At 44.9% G+C, this 18,022-nt stretch overlaps 1 protein-coding gene across 5 annotated transcripts in view; it reads left to right on the top strand.

The window, feature by feature from the left end:
- Positions 1-18,022, top strand: part of SIPA1L3 (signal induced proliferation associated 1 like 3) — a 242,337-nt gene that overhangs the window by 91,660 nt on the left and 132,655 nt on the right. For all 5 annotated transcript variants that reach the window (XM_019666285.1, XM_019666286.1, XM_019666282.1 and 2 more), the window contains one exon: positions 4,581-4,648. The gene's annotated coding sequence lies outside the window, so the exon portion shown is untranslated. The remainder of the gene's footprint in view (positions 1-4,580; positions 4,649-18,022) is intronic.

Raw genomic sequence — 18,022 nt, 5'->3', positions numbered from 1 at the left:
ACAGCCAAGAGAGATGTGAGCCCGGGGATCTGGCTCCCGAACCACCAACAGTGCCACGTCCCAAACACAGCAGTTAAGAGTATGGCTGGTCCCACAGAAGCACCTCGCAGGACCCATGGCGGTGATGCCTGCTCCACAGGCTTTCCATGAGGATCAAAACCTCACAGTATTTTCACATTCTCCACCGTGATGTTCCAACCTTGGATTCCCAACTGCAGATCAAAATAACTTTTTCCATCCATGGTTGGTTGAATCTACGGATGGGAAGGCCCAACTGTAGAGTCAAAAGTTATACACAGAATTTTGACTACGTGGTTGTTCAAGGGTCAACTGTACCTTGAAATGTGATAGTAAGAGATTGGTTTTCAGTATGTTGATTGTAGAGTGTTGGAACTTGATCAGACACTTCCTTGAAAGCCCATTTTATAAAACAGAAAAAAGGAGATCTGCTGTAGGTAAATGGGGGTGTGGAGGCCTGGAGCGTCACCCACTCCATCCCTGACCCTTTGCAGTTTCCCCTGACAACCGTACTCAGTGGACTTCAAGATGGAACTTCCTGGGGCTCTAGGGAGTTCCTGGGCCCCAGACAACTCATTTAAGCATTCTGAACCTCAGTTTCCATCAAGTGGACAGATCAGACTAGATCGAGGTATTTGTCACCCACTTCCTATGGAAGGGAGCTTCAGAGGTCTTTGATATCCTTGAGAAACGTATTTTTGTGTTTTGTTTTGTTTTTCTGGAGAGACTTGACATAGTTTTGTTTCGTCAGCTTCTTAGAAGGATTGTGTTCACCCAAACTAGAAGAAGTGCTGTATTGATTTCTGAGGTCCCTGCCAGTTCTAGCAGTCCATTATTTCTGTTGTAAATGATAGAATCTCCCCAACTCAAACTCGCTTAAACTGCAAAGGGAAGTTAATGGCTCCAGGACCTGAAAAATCCCAGAGCTGGCCTGACTGCAGTCCAGTACTCAGGTATTCTTGTCAGGATTCTGCCCTTCTCCACTTTTGGACTCTGCCTCTCTCAGTTTTGACTTCATTCTCAGGTGCCCCACCACCACCTCCCAGGTGGCAAAGTAGCCCTCAGCAGCCCCTGTCTGTCTTACATCCCCTCCCTTTCCCCCATAATTCCAACAAAATTTCCAGAGTGTGCTCTGATTGGCCCTGCTTGGATCATGTGTTTCTCCCAGAGCCAATCACCGTGGATTAAGGGAGGAGCCATTCAGTCTAGGAATTAGGCCAGGATACCCTTTCACCCCCTGGTTCTTTCATTGGGGATTCTGTAAACCCTGGGAAACGAGGTGCTCAGCCCCGTGAGTGTAACATATGTGACGGGTGGTCCAGAGCTGTTGCTCTGGTGGGTGTGCTAGGACTACTGAGTCAACTCCAAGGGCATCTCCCTTCTCAGGTGGTGTGAGGAGGGATTCTGGGACATCTAGGCTCCTGGCCAAATTCCTGGCCCTGTAGCCCACCTTTGCTGCCATTTCCACAATCCCTTGGCACCTTCTTCTCGGATGTGGCCCTTCCAGTGTTTGAGGAACCCCCGACTGATGGACATCACCACTTCCTCCAGTTGGCGGGAAGTAGATTCCCTGCTCAGAGAGACGGGGCATCGCTGCACATCGTTGCTGATGTGTCTTTAAAGAGCCATATGCATTACTCTAGAGAGAGAAAAGGGGGGAAATGAGAGTGGCAGAAAAGCAATTTCCATTGCAGTTTAAAAAGCAGCTACATTAAAATTTTATAGGAGCTTTATTGTAGGGGCTTCCTGATCATCCCAGAAATTTTTTTGATGGGAAGTCTGGTGATAAAGGAAAATGTTCTGGATGCTTCTAGTTCCCTCCTGCCCTGCCAAGCATCTTGAAAACCAAAATTGTTAGGGCTACATAGACCAACTTAAGGATAGCAATGACCTAAGAGGCTATTTCTGAGTTTTTGAACCGTGTTTTTTTCTGTATTTGCTGTTTCTATGTATAGTAACTGTTTCTAATTTTATTTTGTACTTTCCCAAGTGGCGTGGTAGTGATCTATGGGAATCAAGATCTGCCCTTCTGTGTTAGTTGAGAGTCATTTTATTGTGTGAACAGATAGAAATACAGGTCAACTAGCTTAAGTATAAAAGGAAATGTATGTATTCACAACCTGGAACATTGTACATATAATGGCTTCAGGCATGGCTGGATCCAGGGCCTCACTTAAGGTTGCCAGGACCCTATATTCTTTTATTCCCGGCTCTGCATTTCTCTGTGTTGGTTTTAATCTCAGGTGGACTCTGAGGCGGCTCCAGATGGATATCCAACCATCTTAGCAGCCCTAGGGAAAATAGCCCCTTTCCCTATAGTCCCAGCTCATGTCCCGAGGCTGGTGTTTATTGAACCTTATCAGCCTGGCTTCAGTGCCAGGGCCACCCTCAGCCATCTCTGAGCCCAGGGCCAGGAAAGAGGGGGTACAGTGGTTTTATTAGCCAGGCCTGGATCATATGACCTGCCCCCTCTTCCCTACCAACCCATGCATAGGGTCATTCCCACAGGAATTCCATGGGTTGAGTGGGAAAGGCGAGGTTCAGGGGGCTAACCCAGAAAGGGAAATGAATGCAATGTGAGCCAAAACAGCCAATGCTCAGGACCCCTTCCCATCGAAGTTCACAGGAGCTGAGTCTGCCCCACACCCCCAGTTGTTATCTTCCCTGGGAACACACTCCACCTTTCCCCTATCTCAGGTCTAGTTTAGGGATTCTTAATCTCAGGACCATGGACCCTTGAAGGGCCCTTGAATGGAGTTTAGAGGATCGTGAATTTAATTGGGGAAAAATTGCATTTTTATTTTCTCTACCAACTAACTGAAATTTAGCATTTTCTTTACTTCTGAATGAGGACCCCAAGCTAATACAGGTATATTAGCTACACCTGTGACTTTCTCACTGCTAGAAATCACAAATATTTCCATATCACATTATAGTTTTCAGATATCACAAAATATTATAACACTCATCTATTTCCAAATTACTATAGTTATTGAACCCACCACTGAGATCTCATAATTTAAAGCATTCATAAAGAGGCACGTATATTACTATATCTCCAATTTGGTTGTATTTTACAGGTATTTTGATATCTGAATATAATTGGTTTCCTTTGTAATCTTGTGCGTTGTATTTTATACATTTAAAAACATGATTCTGAGAAGAAGTCTGCACCCTTCTTAACCAGGCTGCCAGCAGGGGTCCCTAGCATGAGAGAGATGGAGAACCCCTTTTGGCTTCTTTAGGAGGGACAAGATGATTGAAACTGTCCTGATTTCTGGACTCTGGAAAGTTGGCTAGTTGCTCGCTAGGTTTCCTTCCTGGGAGGCTTCCTGGAGGAGCTGGCTGGCATTTGAGCTTGGCCTTGGAATGTGGGTAGCATTTGGACATAGCAGTATTGGGGAGGAGGGGGAGGGAGGCATTGCCAGCCTGCACTTAGCCCTCTCCTCATTGACTGCCATGCCATGACAGTGTCACCTGGCCAAGTGGTCAGGAGCAGGCTCTGGAGCCAGGCTGCCTGGGTTCATCCCAGCTATAATGTACTTTTGACTGGCTGGGTACCTTAGCTAGTGGGTTCCTTATCCACTCTGTGCCTCAGTTTCCTCATCTGTAGCATGGGTGTAATAATAGTATCTATTTCTTAGGGTTATTGGAAGAGTGAAATGAATCAGCACATGCCTGCTAGGATAGAACCTGGCATATAGGGAGGGAGAGTTATTATTTAATGGCCATTCTGTTTAGGAAGGTTCTAGGTTGTCCTCTTAGATCTCATCTCCCTGACTTAGTGCCTGGCATGAACTGAAATAGAATGGCGAACAGTACAGACAATGGCCTGAAGACATTCATTAATCCATGAAATATCCATTCAAATATGAACAACTATACTAAATATTCAAAAACATAAATTAATAATGTAAAGTTTCAATGAAATACCCATTCAAATAATGAACAACCATACCAAATATTCAAAAGCATAAATTAATAATGTAAAGTTACAAGTCAAGTCCTGTTTCTCTGCCGCTCCTCAAATTGTCTGAAGGAAATTTCTTCATAATGGCCTACCATCTGCTCCTGTCATCTCCGTGTCATCTCTCACCACTCACCCCCTCACTCACCCTGCGCCAGGTGCACAGGCCTTCCACTGTTCCTCAAATTCTCCACATAAATATGCCGGCCCCAGGTCCTTTGCACTGCCCATTCCAGGGACCTGGAAGGCTCTTTTGCACATAGTCACACAATTCATGGTCTCCTGTATTTAGGTCTCTGTCTACTCCTCAGGTTTTCTCCGACCACTCTGTGATGTAGCAGCCCCATCACTCTCTCGCTCAGCTCCTTAATTTTGTATTGTGTGTTTGTTTATCGTCTTCTTCCCCTACTGGAATGTCTGCTCCCTGAAAGACAGCAACTTTGTCTTGGTCACTGGTGTCCCCTTGGTGCCTGGCATAGAGCAGGTATTCAATAAATATTTGTTGAGGGAGTGAATTTGTGAATTGCAGATGGATACTGTGGCTGGAAGGCTTGAGTTGGCCAAAGACATAATGTCATTTTTTTCCTCTCTGCAGATGCACAGCCTTTGACATCGGCTCTCCTGGGACCCTCGAGGAACACTAGAGTCCAGAGCATACTAAGGGTGAGTGCAGTATGGCCGTTAGTTTGTTTGCTTAAATTTTACAACGGGTACACCTAAACCTCTTTTTTAAAAAAAAAAAAAATATATATATATATATATATATATATATATTCAAAAGAGTATCAAGGGAAAGATGAAGTCTCCTTCACTGTCCCTCCGTACACCCACAAATCTAACATCCCCCAGAGGTAATTATGGTTCGTAGTTGGGTGGGTGTCCTGCCCACCTTCTTCCCGTACATGAACATCCCTGTCTATGTGTATACACACTTATTATTTTAGTTTGCTATATAAAGACAGAAGCCATGTTATATACTGGGGTGCCAACAAAATGTATACACATGACTTGTATTCATCTTTTGTTATCAGTATATATTATTACAATTTTAATACAGTTTTTCCCTTTCTTAAAATGTATATATGTATTTTTGGCACCCTCTGTAGATGCTTCTATAGAAGTTTTCCACTGTCCCCTACAGTAATGTACCTGGAGATCTTTGTTCATAACATACATCAGTGTGTCACACTTTTTTTTTTTTTTAACTTTTTAAACTGAATTTTTCACATTTACAGAAAGTAGCATTCTCTCTTTGGTATACAGGTTTTTGGGTTTAGGCAAATGCATGCAGTTGTGTAACCATCACCACAATCATGATGTAGAATGGCCCCATCACCCGCTGTGTGGATGTGCTGTTTCTCCACAGGCAAAAAAATATAGTGTAGGATTGCTACATAATTAAAATATGTAAATATGGTAAATACCTGTAGCAGAAAGATTTTGAATATGTTATATTTGAGTTTCTGTGTGTTTTGCTAGTGGACACCCTCTTTTGTTTCTTTGGGATAGATTCTAAGCTGGGGAGTGGGCTGCGGGTATGTGGCATTCCAGTTGGTAGTGGGTATTCCTAAGTGAGAGGGCCACCCTTTGTTGGCAAGATGCAAGGAGGGTGCTTGGTCTGATTCTCGAAGCACCAAGAGACCCTAACAATGTGGAAAGTGGGAGTAGAAGATTCTGGCATCCATCTACTCGGGACACAGGGAGTGATGTTGGCTGAGTTACAGGGACTGGTCAGTCAGGCCTTGGGAACTGAGTGAATCTAGACAGTAACTTCTCTTTTGGGTATTTAGTGGGCTCATCACATTCCTTCATCTTGGCCTAAGGCTCTTGCTTGGGGACCAGGAACTTGTTTGTGGGACAGTCTCTGGGGGCCAGATTTCCATCAAAGGATGCTTCTTAGCATAGTTCTTTATTTACATTTTTATTTTGAAGGAATTTTAGACCTATCAAAAAGTTGCAAAAATAGTAGAGTTCACATATATCCTTCACCCAGCTTCCCCTAATATTTCCGTCTTATATATAATAGGATGGAAACCAGGAAATTACCGCTGGTCTAAGCCTAAGAACTCAATGACAGACTAGTTAAATTTCACTTGTGTTTCCATTGATGTCCTTTTTCTGTTCCAAGATCCCACCCAGGATCCTGTACTGCATTTAGTTGTCATGTGTCCTAATCTCCTCTGATCTGTAACGGTTCCTCATTTTTTTCCTTGTCTTTTGTGACTGTGACACTGTTATTTTGTAGAACGTCTCAATCTGAGTTTGTCTGGTGTTTTCTCAAGACTAGATGGAGGTTATGCATTACTTGGTAGACCACCACAGAGGTCATCTGTCCTCCTCAGAGCATCGTGCCAGGGGGTCCATTATGTCTGCGAGTCTTATCACTGGTGACGTGAATCTGGGTCACTTAGTTAAGGTGCTGTCTGCTGGGTTTCTCCACTGTAAAGTAGCTGTTTTTCCCTTTGTAATTGATAGATATCTTGGGGGAGGTACTTTGAGGGTATACTTGTTTCTCCTCAGACTTCCTCCTGCTAGTTTGGGCACGCATTGGTGAGGTGAATCTTGCCCGCAACAGTTTTTACCGTAGTATTTCCCTAATGGTGATTTCTGTATGTCCCTTCTTCCTTTTACATTTATTCATTGTCCACATAATTAATTCTGTAAGGAAGACCTGTTCCTTCTCCCTCATTTATTCCAGCTTTCAGTGATGAACATGTATCTGTGTGGCTTCATACATATTCATTTTAATCTAGCACATTCCTTATCAATGTGGTAAAAGGTCCCAAATTATGAGTGAATTTCTAGTATTGCCCCTCAAGCCTTGGGAGAACCAGCATTTTTTTCTACATGGTAACCAGCGCCTTAGGGAACTGGAAAGCAGGAGATGGGGTTTCGTTTGCTCGTGCATTTGTGGTTTTTTTCCTTTACTCACCTTTACTCACCAAATATGAATTTGAGCACCTACTGGTACTGGGGATTCAGGAATGAACAAAACAAACAAAACCCTTTCCTTGACATTCTCCTGGAGGATAACAATAGATAAACAAGTTAACATAGGATAAGTTGTGTGGGGTAAGCACTACAGAGATGAGTAAAGCAGAAAGGGGACTGACTGGCTGGGAGTCATCAGAGTGATTGTAGACAAGGTGATCCAGACAGGCCCTGAGTGGAGGGAATAAGGCAGGTACCCGACCTAATTTTTCCACTGCCCAGTGGGAGATGTAAACAAATTATTTCACTTTGGATCAGGGTTTCCAGATTCGGGATTCGTGGCAAACAGGATAATGTATTCCCTCTTTGAGGGGCAGCCTCTGCTTATCTGTAGCTCATTGTGGCCCTGTGAAAATGCCAAGTATTGCTAGATCTTCTGATATTTTTTCCCCAATAGAAGACAAAAATGAGGAATTCTTGCTAGTCCATTGAACCCAAATTATGCTATATCAGATAATTTTTAGTGGTATGTGGATGAATATATTTTGTTTTCATTATATTTATTAAGTTACCTTTGTAGTAAAAGATTCCAATTTCACATTTTGGTGGTAATGTAGATTCCTTTTTAAATATGCGTATATATTTAAGTGCAAATATGAGTCGACTTAAAGAAAATATTAAGTAAATAATTGTACAGGTGGGACATAGATGCAGCTGAAAAGGAAGGGTGGAGCATGACTGAGCTTTGGTAAACACTCGGCCTTCCACTCTTTCTCCTCTAGATATGGGGTCTCAACCAGAAACTTGAACTGAGGTTGGCAAATGATTATGTACCCTTGGCCTTTTGTGTCAAGCATTAGCCAGGAATGAATGCTTTCAGCTACAAGAACAGACAACCCAGCTCCCAGTGCTTAAACAAACGAGGATTGATTTCTCTCCCGTCACAACAAACCTGGAGGTACTTGGCTGCCAACGTTAGTTCAGAGGCTGAGTGATGTTCGGGCTGGAACCTCTGGTTCGCTTGGCCTTCCCCTCACGGTTGTGAGGTTGCAGCTGCAGCTCCAGCCAGAACAAGGAGGACGGGGATCAGCTCCAACAGCATGTGGTTTTCAGTTCTGGACTGCTTAAGCACTACCAGAATCCCCCCCAGAAGATTCCACTTCCATCTCACTGGTCCAAAATGGGTCACATGGCCTCCCCTAACCCCAAGGAGGATGGGAAATTTCATTTCGCTTTTCAGCCTCTCCTGAGAAGAAAGCCGGAGAAAAGGAAATTGAGAGTGTCAGTTGGGTTAGCAGCCAGCCGTGTCTGGCTCCACAGAGGAAGAAAAACAGTAGTAATTAACATTAGTGGGTGCTGACTCTGTGCCAAGCCCTGCTGTAAGCACTTTACGTGCATGATCTCATTCAGTCCTTACCTCCAGCCTATGAAGTTGCTGGTGTGATCGCCCCATAGCAATGACTTGGAAACTGAGGCACAGTGTGGTGAAGCCACTTTCCAAGTAGAGGAGCCAGGGTGGGAACCTTTGCAGCCTGTCCCCAGGGCCCTGGCTCTTGTCCACTATACTCTGTTGCTTCCTAAGAGGTCCTGGGTGCCCAGACGACTAGCTGTCTTGTCTCAGTTTAAATTCTTCCAGCAAGGGAGGAAGAGGGCAGTATATTTTGCTTTGGGGAAGCTTTGGTCATGAAAAACCTTTCTTGTGAATCACATCGCCTGAGTGTAACTACCTCTCACTGGTTCTGGTCTGGTCCTGGTGAGCAGCACCAGCCACTCGTCTTGCTGGCAGCCCTTCAGGGCTTGGCTGAGAAGCCTTCTCTTGGCCTCCCTTTTCCAAACAAATTATACCTGTGCTTTTAATTATTCTTCCCTACATGAGGCTTCCAGCCTTGGGGTTCTTCCTTTCTTGGGGTTCTGCTGGTCCACTCAATAAACACTTAATATGCCCCCCATCTGTGCCTGTCCCTGTCGTGCGGAGGTGTGGGTGAGACAGCCTCATGTCTGGGTGGGCCCTGCACTCGTGGGGCTCTTTGTCCAGTGAGGGAGGCAGGCCCTGAGTGACAGGCCAGAGTGGTCAGGGCTGTATGGAGAAAGACCAGGGGATGGTGGGAGCCCAGAGGATGTGCCTAGCCCAGCTTGGGGGTCAGGGAGGTCTCCAAGAAGTATCTTTGGGCCTTAGAGGAGGAATAGGCATCAGGGAGCAGTTTTCTGCTTCTCTACCTCCCTTTCCTTAAGTGAAACTCATGACAAGTCTGCTTTCTGAATCTCCACTTCCTTCCTGTGTAAAATGAAGGGTTTGGACTTGGTTTTCTATCCTGGAGAGATAGTGCAGTTGACCCTTGAACAACACAGGTTTGAACTGAGTGATCACAGGTTTGAACACAGTTCTACATGGATTATTGTCAATAAATACTGTAAATGAATTTTTCTTATGATTTTGTTTTATATTTTTCCTAGCTTGCTTTATTTTATTTTATTTTATGTGTTTTTTTTTAAGATTTTATTGGGGAATTGGGGGAGGGGAACAGTGTTGGGGAATCGGGAAGGGGGAACAGATAAGTTCCTGTACTTTTTGTTCTTCAGTCTAGTTGTGGAGGACGTTGCTTCACTGGTCCATGTTGGTATTATCATTGTGCTCTTCCCAGGTGAGGCAGATTGGTCGCCAGCCACTGGACGGCTGCTCATGGCGGCTCTTGGCAACTCACACCAGCTGCCTGCCACTCTCACTGGCTGCCGGCCACTCACAGTAGCTTTACGGCAGCCCACTGCAGCCTACGCCGTTGCCGGTGACTCACAGCAGCCCAGCTCCAGGTCGAGCTGTTGTTCACCATCTTAGCCGCAGAGGGCGCAGCGTCAGTGGCCCTAATGCGGGATCCGAACCAGGGCCCTGCTACTCATAGCTCGCGCTCCCAAGCCAACTCTTAACCAACGCGCCACTCAGCCGGCCCCCCAGCTTACTTTATTATAAGAATACAATGTATAATACATATAACATACAAAATATGTGTTAATTGACTATGTTATCAGAAAGGCTTCTGGTCAACAGTAGGCAATTAGTAGTTAAGTTTTTGGGGAGTCAAAATTATACATGGATTTTCAACTGTACAGGGGGTCGGTGCCCCCGAACCCTACGTTGTTCAAGTGTCAACAGTATTTGGGAAAACTCTGTAGGTAAACACTCCAGAGTGATAAGAATTCCAATAGAGGAAGCCACAGGGCTGTGGGAGCCCAGAGGAGACACCTAGCCCCGACTTGGGTTTCAGGGATGCTTCTTAAAGGAGGCGAAATCAAAATTAGGTTGACATGGCGGCCAGGAACACAGGCTCCAAAGTCTAGCTAACCTGGGTTCTAAGCTTAGTCAGTGACAAGCCCCAAGTGGGGAGCGAATCCTGAGAGTTTGTTTCTTTCTCCGTAGGTGGCTTTGAGAATTAAAAGGTGATTACGAGTCTCAAGTACTTGAAAAGTGCCTCGCACATAATAGATGAGATGGTGGCGATGATGTGGCGGGGGCTTATGCTCATTAGCCCTTCCTTACTGCATGTGAGAGGTTAGGCAGCTTAGTCACCATGGTGCCTATCAGATAATAAACATTGGCTGCTGCTGTTGTGATTATTTATTCACCAAATATGAGTGGTTACCTTATGCCCAAGCCCGAGCTAATGTGGAGGACTGGCCCTGGAAACAGGGTTTGTACAGCTGAGGCCTGGGCCAGAAATTTCGTGGGAGAAGAGAGGAATTTCTTTCGTCTGTATTGGAAACCCACAGCTGTCGGACTCCCAGTCCCCTTTCCATCTAGTCCCTGGGCCTCTCAGCACTGGCTTCTAGCATACAGGCTGACCTTGACCTCTGTGGCCAGAACGCATGGATGCTCTGCTCAGCCCATCAGGCAAGTCCCAAATTAGACCTGACAGTGTGATTTATTCTCTGGGATGGAGCCGGGAGGACAGAGTCCCATTGGGTGATTCCACGGGCAGGTTGTCAGCCTGAATTAGTCGAAGCCCTTTATGCAGCCTTGCTGTTCAGCTTCCTCCAGCTAACAGGGGTTTCCAGGGTGTTAGAGCTTCTGAGCAGCCTTCTCCCATCCCCAAAGGCTGACACTTAGTTGTTATCCCTAAGGAGCTGTGTCTGATGAGGACCTCTGAGGCAAGCTCTGTCTAAAGGGCAACGGGGGGACCCTCTGGGTTCTTTCATCTGCTGAATCAGAAACGAAAAGTGGCAATTCCCCAGAAGTACAGACGGTCCCAACTTAACAAAGGTTCTACTGAAGATTTTTCGAATTTACAGTGGTGCGAAAGCATTACACATTCACTAGAAACCGTATTTCAAATTTTGATCTTTTCCTGAGCTAACGACATGTGGTGGTAAGATGCTCTGTCATGATGCTGGGCAGCAGCAGTGAAATGATTTTGTCCAACTGTAGACTAATGTGTCTGAGCACATTTAATGTAGGCTAGGCTTGCTATGGTGTTCGGTGAGTTAAGTGTATTGAACACATTTTTTACTTAGGATATTGTCAACTTGTGATGGGTTTACTGGGATGTAACCCAACCGTAAGTCGAGGAGCATCTGTAGTTGTTCCGTGCCCGCCTCTGTCATCCTTTCGCTGAGGTCAGTACTGGCAGCTGGAAGCCACTGCCTTGCTCCTCTCCTCCCAGTCTGTGATCACAATCCTCTCTGCCTCTAGCTACCTTCATTCATTCACAGGACAGCCAATGGTAGGCAAGATTTTGCTGCAGTAACAAATTAACCCTGAAATCCTAGAAGTTGGGACACAACAAATGTCAGTTTCTTACTCGTGACGGAAGGCAGGTCAGGGTGGGCTTTACCTTGTACATCAGGGACCAAGGCTAACAGGAACTCCCTGTCTTAAAGCCTTACGACTGGAAACACACACAGCTTCCAGGGTCACCGCAGCAGGACAAGGGACCTAAAGGGTCACACAGCAGCTCTTAAAGTGACACAGTTCACTTCCTCTCACACCTGGAACTAGTTGCGTGGCCCTGCCCAACTGCAAGGAGCTGGAAATATGGGGGGCACATGGGTATTCAGTGAACAGTAAATAACCTGGCTACAAGAAACAGGTGTGGTATTTATTAAGCACCTACTGTGTGCCAGGCCTTCTACGGGCTCTGGAAATACAAAGGGGTCCCTGGCTTCTTGGAGCTCACAGCTCAGTGGAGGAAGCACAAACTAAGTAAGTAATTATAGAAGCAGCTGTGTAATTATATCTGTGCTAAGTGCCCCAGTGGAGGAGCCATGAGAGCATATCTGAGGGGGGACTGGCATGTTTGGATTGGTCAGGAGATACCTGTCATGAGGACTGCCATTCGCGAGGAGGCCTGATGAATGAGTAGGCCTTAATGGAATGGGGAGTGTTCCCAGTAGAGGGAACAGCGCCGGCAGAGTCCTGGACATGGGGATGAACTTGACTCGGCGAAGGAATTGGAAGGTGGCCAGCCTAACTGTAGGATCATGAATCGGGGAGGTGGGTTGGGGCAGATCAAGCCAGCCCTGCGTGGCTGTGGGGAGCAGTTTGCTATTGGTAACACCTGCCTTTTGGAGCTGTTGAAAGGGTTGAATGACCTCAGTCATTCTTTCAACAAATGCTGAGTTCTTACTCTTCAGTGGGCAGTGTTTTGGGTACGAGGGACATAGCAGTGAGCAAGACAGACAAATATATCCCTGCTCTCATGGAGCTGCCATACTAGACGGGGGAGACAGGCAATAAACAAGAAAAACAAACAAGGTCATTTTACTTGGTGAATAAACTTATGACCAATAAATAGGATAATAGAGAGCATGTAGTTTGGAAGCTTTGGGCTTACAAGTAACAAAAAACCCAGTTGTGCTGGCTTAAATCGTGAGGAAATGGGTGGATTCCCCAACTCCAAATGCAAGGATTCTTCGGGCTGCCTTCTAGGCTGGTGACATGGCGGCTCATCAGTGGCATCGAGGACCCAGATTTGTTCTGCCAACAGCTCTGCTGTCTGTGATGCTGCCTTCACCTTCAGTGAAGGCAGGTCCCTTCCAGATTCATAGGATGACAGTTAGGGACACAGCGGGCAGTATCAGGTGGGTACACAAACTTTTTCAAACTCTGTGTGCCCCAAGGATCTCCGCCAGCCCACTTTTGTGGGCAGTGAATTGTAGAGCCAGTGGAAAAGCAGGAAGGAGGCTGCTGCCAAAGTCCAGATGGGAGGTGATGGAGAACAGGACCAGGGCAGGGAGAGTGGAGGCTGAGAAGGGGCAGGTTAGAAAGGGCACTGGGCAGGCCTTGCTGACAGCATGGCGGATTGAAAGAAGGAATGCTGAACGCACGCGCGCGTGCACACACACACACACACACACACACACACACACACACGGATGTCCACCATGTACTTTGTCTTCCTCTTGTAAAAATCATGATGCACTTTTGCATATTACAGTCTCTGAGAAATCTTGCAGGAAAGAAACCTGCTTCTTTGACTGTGGAACCTTTTTATTTTCTAAAAGACATGAACATGTTCTACAGAAAAATTTGAAAAATTGTGCTTTAAAATGGATTCTCATTGTTGCTGCACATTAGCATTACATGAGAGCTTTAAGAAACTCCAAGGCCTGGGCCCCACCCCAGACTAATTCATTAGACTCACTGAGGGTAGGACCAGGCGTGGGATGTTTTTCTAAAGCTCCCCAGACATTTCCAGGGTGCGGCTGAGGTTGAGGAATATTACTTTATCGTGTCCTTGGGTGAGCTTCATATTATAAAGCTGTATTGTTTGCTTTCATGTCTGATTATCCAAGTAATCCTTGTTGTTTTAAAAAAAAAAAATCAGAGAACCCACAATCCTCCAAGATAATCATTTTTGCAAGCTGGTGTGTACCTTCCAGATTAAAAAAAAAAAAAACTTATGCTAAAAAAATACCCTATGTGTCCCAAAGCAAGGTGATTTCTCATCTTGCCAAAGAGAAGATTAAAAAAAAAAGATTGGGGACCCACTTGAAATATTTAGGGATGTAATCAGCTGCCGATTTTTATTTCTTAATTTATTAATTGTGTGATACCTTCGGAATCATGATACCAAAATTTTGAATTCAAAATGTTGCCTATGTCCTCTCATATATCATAAAACAATGTTACCCTCTTCACAGGCATCCTTATCATCATTAAAGTCACTTTTTCAGTTATTTGCACATTTTTCGAGAATGCTTCGTCTCCGCGTCCATTGGAAGTGTTTGTGATGTGGCACTTCTTGAATCTGTGTATTATGTTTTCACTGGAAACCGTACCCCGAGCTTCAGGAACCCAGGAATAATACAGGTTTTTTAATCCCCCTTTTTAGTTGTATTTTGGTGATCTGTAAAGTGTAGCTACTAGCTTACTATGTCACATTAAACAAACTGATTTTTTTTTTTAAGGACAGTTACTGAAATGGATAAATGAATAAATGTGAACATACAGAAGTGGTTATATAAGCACTTGTTTTTGAGTCAGTCAGACTAACCATTCCAGTATGAAGAATAAATGACAGACAGTTCGGGAAAATTTAATTTTATCCACACAGTGGCACTTTGCTTCAAGACTGTTTTCAGTGTGGCCTTCCACAGCTCTTTTTTCAGTTTTCAAAATTCTAGTTTAAATGCCTCTCTATATACCATAAGTATTTTGTTTAAAGTGAATGAATGTTGCTTACAATTATTGTCTCTATCTTGCATTTTAAAGGAATCTTTAAAGGGCCTATTTAAGTGACTTATAATGCTTGGAATTATGAAGTCAAGCCCTTGGGAATAGCTCATGAATCTGTTATAATATATAATGCCTCCCCCCCTTTTTTTTTACTGTTTCCAAAAGTAGCATCATATAAGTCTTTAGAAGCTAATGTGTCTTTCCTAAACAGTATTTTGTTCAAAATAAAATAATATGAAAACTCAGGCATCCGGGTGGCTCAGTTGGTTAGAGTGCGAGTTCTGAACAACAGGGTTGCCAGTTGGATTCCCACATGGGCCAGTGAGCTGTGCCCTCCACAACTAGATTGAAGACAACGACTTGAGCTGAACTGCCAGTGGGCAGCCAGATGGCTCAGTTGGTTAGAGTGTGCACCCTTAACAACAAGGTTGCTGGTTCAATTCCCGCATGGAATGATGGGCTGTGCATCGCCCCCCCCCCAACTATAATAGATTGAAAACAGCGACTGGACTTGGAGCTGAGCTGCTCCTTCCACAACTAAGATTTAAGAACAACTTGACTTGGAGCTGATGGGACCTGGGAAAAACACACTGTTCCTCAATAAAGTTAAAAAATATATAATAATATGAAAACTCTAAAAGACAACTATTATTTCTGAGAATTATTGGAGTGATGGGGGATCATGTTTTATATTTGGGTAGATCTTGTATTTAAAATAAATTAATTAGATGAAACACACACAATTAGCTCAGTGATGTTTGACCTTCCTGGAACAATAACTCATTGGAGAGCCTGAGTTCTCGGATTTTCCCCGCTTAATCTCATTCATTCATTTATTGATTCATTCAGCATCTATTAATTTCTTGTCAGCTATCCTAAGAACCAGCATAGAGGACAATAGTAAAACTGGCCTGTGTTGGAATCCCAGCCCTCCACTTGTACCTGTGTAAGTGTGGCCAAGGCACTTAACTTTCCTGTGCCTCAGTTACCCCTTCTATATAATAGAGGATATAATACTATCTGCCTCATAAAGTGGTTGTGGGGGTTCAGGGATTTAATACAGATCTACAATCCCAGGTGGAATGTGATCCAAACAAACATATTATCTTTGCTGCAGAAATGTCAGTATGACAGGTGCTCCCCTCGACCCTGCTGAGCACAGGCTGCATATTACCTTTCTAAAATCCTAATTATCCAGAACTCGAAAACACATCCTGCCTGAGAAGTTTGGAAAGGGATCATGCAGCTGTATATATAATACACTCAGCATAGTGCCTGGCACATAATAAATGCTGTGTAAATATTTATGTTTATTATTTAAAGTACCTCACTATCCTTAATCATCATCATGGAAATGCAAATAGTAACCACAGTGAGATACCATTATACACCCACCTCAGTGGCTAAAATAAAAGACAACAGGAGATGAGGTCAGAGAATGACATGTGAGGCCTTTTAGGGACTGAGGCTTTTCTCCAAATGTACAGTGGGAGGGTCCTGAGCAGAGGAGGAACGTGACCTGACTCACATTAACAGAGGCCCTCTGGCTGTGTGTGGGAGCAGGGTGGGAGCCAGGAAATTGGGGAGGAAGCTTCTGCTATGTCCATGGTCCAGGCAGGAGACAGTCGGGGGAGGGGAGATCCTAATCATATTTTGAAGGTGGATTCAACAGTGTGAATGGACTAGATGTGGGGGTGAAAGAGAAGGGTGAAGGATGACACCAAGGGTTTGGCCTGAACTCCAGGTAAATAGTGCAAGCATTGAGTTGTGCGCCAGAGAGGAAGTTTGCAAGAAGAAAGTGATGGTGGTGTGAAGAATCAAGAACACAGCTTTGGGCCTGTTGACTGTGAGAGGCCTTTCGAACAACTGCGTGAGCTGGCTAGGAGGCAGATGGCTATTTAAGTCTGGAGATGAGGGGAGAAGTCTAGGCTGGAGAAGGAAACGTAAGAGTCCTTAGCAAAGCAGTGGTATTTAGAGCCAGGGACCAGATGAGATCACCAAGGGAAGGGTGTGAAGGGAGAAGAGAAAAACTGTCCAGAGAGATGGCGAGGAATCAGGAGGCTGGGATGGGGGGGGGTGTGTGCCAGGAGGAGGGAAGAGCCCGGGAGAGCACGGAGCTCTGAGGTCAGGTAAGGCAGGAGGGAGATGAGAGCCAGGAGACCACAACTGCTAGGTCGGTCAGTGTGAGGGACAAACGGCTGATGGGAGCGGGTTTAAGAAAGGGTTTTTTTTTCTTGTTGTTGTTTTGTTGTTGTTAGAGCAGTTTTAGGTTACAGAAAATTAATCATAAAGTACAGAGAGTTCCACAAACTCCCTCCCTCCCCACCTCACATTCCCTATTATTTACATCTTGTTTTAGTGTGCTACATTTGTTACAACTGGTGAACCAATATTGATACATCTTCATTAACTGAAATGCATAGTTTACATTAGAGTTTACTCTTTGTCTTCTACGTTGTATGGGTTTTGACAAATATATGACATGTGTCCTCCATGACTATATCATACAGAATAGTTTCACGGCCCCAAAGCTCCCCTATGCTCCACCTCACACTCCCTCTTCTCCCCTAACAATCACTGCTCTTTTTTCTAGAGAGACAGTGCCTTGTGTCCATGTCCCCAGCAGACATGAGCTGTATGAAGGTTTTGTTTGTTGCTATGTCTCTCGTGTTCAGGCCATGCCTGACGCATAGGAATTATGCAATAAAAATGTGTTAATTTAATGTCTTCTCGGATTGGGGAGGGATTAGAACCAGAAGGGGCCCTTGGGGTCAGAGGCTATCACTCTAAAGCAGAGGTTGGCAAACTTTTGAGACAGAAGAGCTGCCAGAGGTCGTGAGCTCGTGAGCCACATGCGGCTCTTGGGGTACATACATTGGTTCTGAAGTAAAATTGAAAATGAAAATAAAACTATCATAGTTGCATTTATAACATTACTTTAAATTTTCCTTAATTGTAAAAATGTATTTATGGGGCCGGCCGAATGGCAAGTTGGTGGTTAGGAGTTGGCTTGGGACGCTGGCTCTGCACAGCAGGGTCCTGATTCGGATCCCACATGAGGGCCAGTGACGCTGCGCCCTCTACAGCTAAGATGGTGAACAACAGCTCAACCTGGAGCTAGGCTGCCTGCCGTGAGTCGTCTGTGGAGGCGTAGGCTGCAGTGGGGCTGGTCGGCAGCGGGGGTGAGTTTTTGTGAGCTGCCAAGAGTCATCGTGAACGGCCGTCCAGTGGCCGGCGACCGATCTGCCTCACCCGGGAAGAGCACAATGATGGTGCCAACATGGGCCAATGAAGTGACGTCCTCCACAACTAGTGTGAAGAACAAAAGGACAGCAACTTGTCTGTTCCCCTTCCCCGATTCCCCAACACTGTTCCCATCCCCCCAATTCCCCAATAAAATATTTAAATATACATATATACTTACATACATATATATATAC

The sequence above is a fragment of the Hipposideros armiger genome, unplaced genomic scaffold, assembly GCF_001890085.2.
Source record: "Hipposideros armiger isolate ML-2016 unplaced genomic scaffold, ASM189008v1 scaffold_466, whole genome shotgun sequence".
Taxonomy (NCBI): domain Eukaryota; kingdom Metazoa; phylum Chordata; class Mammalia; order Chiroptera; family Hipposideridae; genus Hipposideros; species Hipposideros armiger.
The sequence above is the reverse complement of the archived record's forward strand: the minus strand, read 5'-3'. Positions and strand labels throughout refer to the sequence as shown.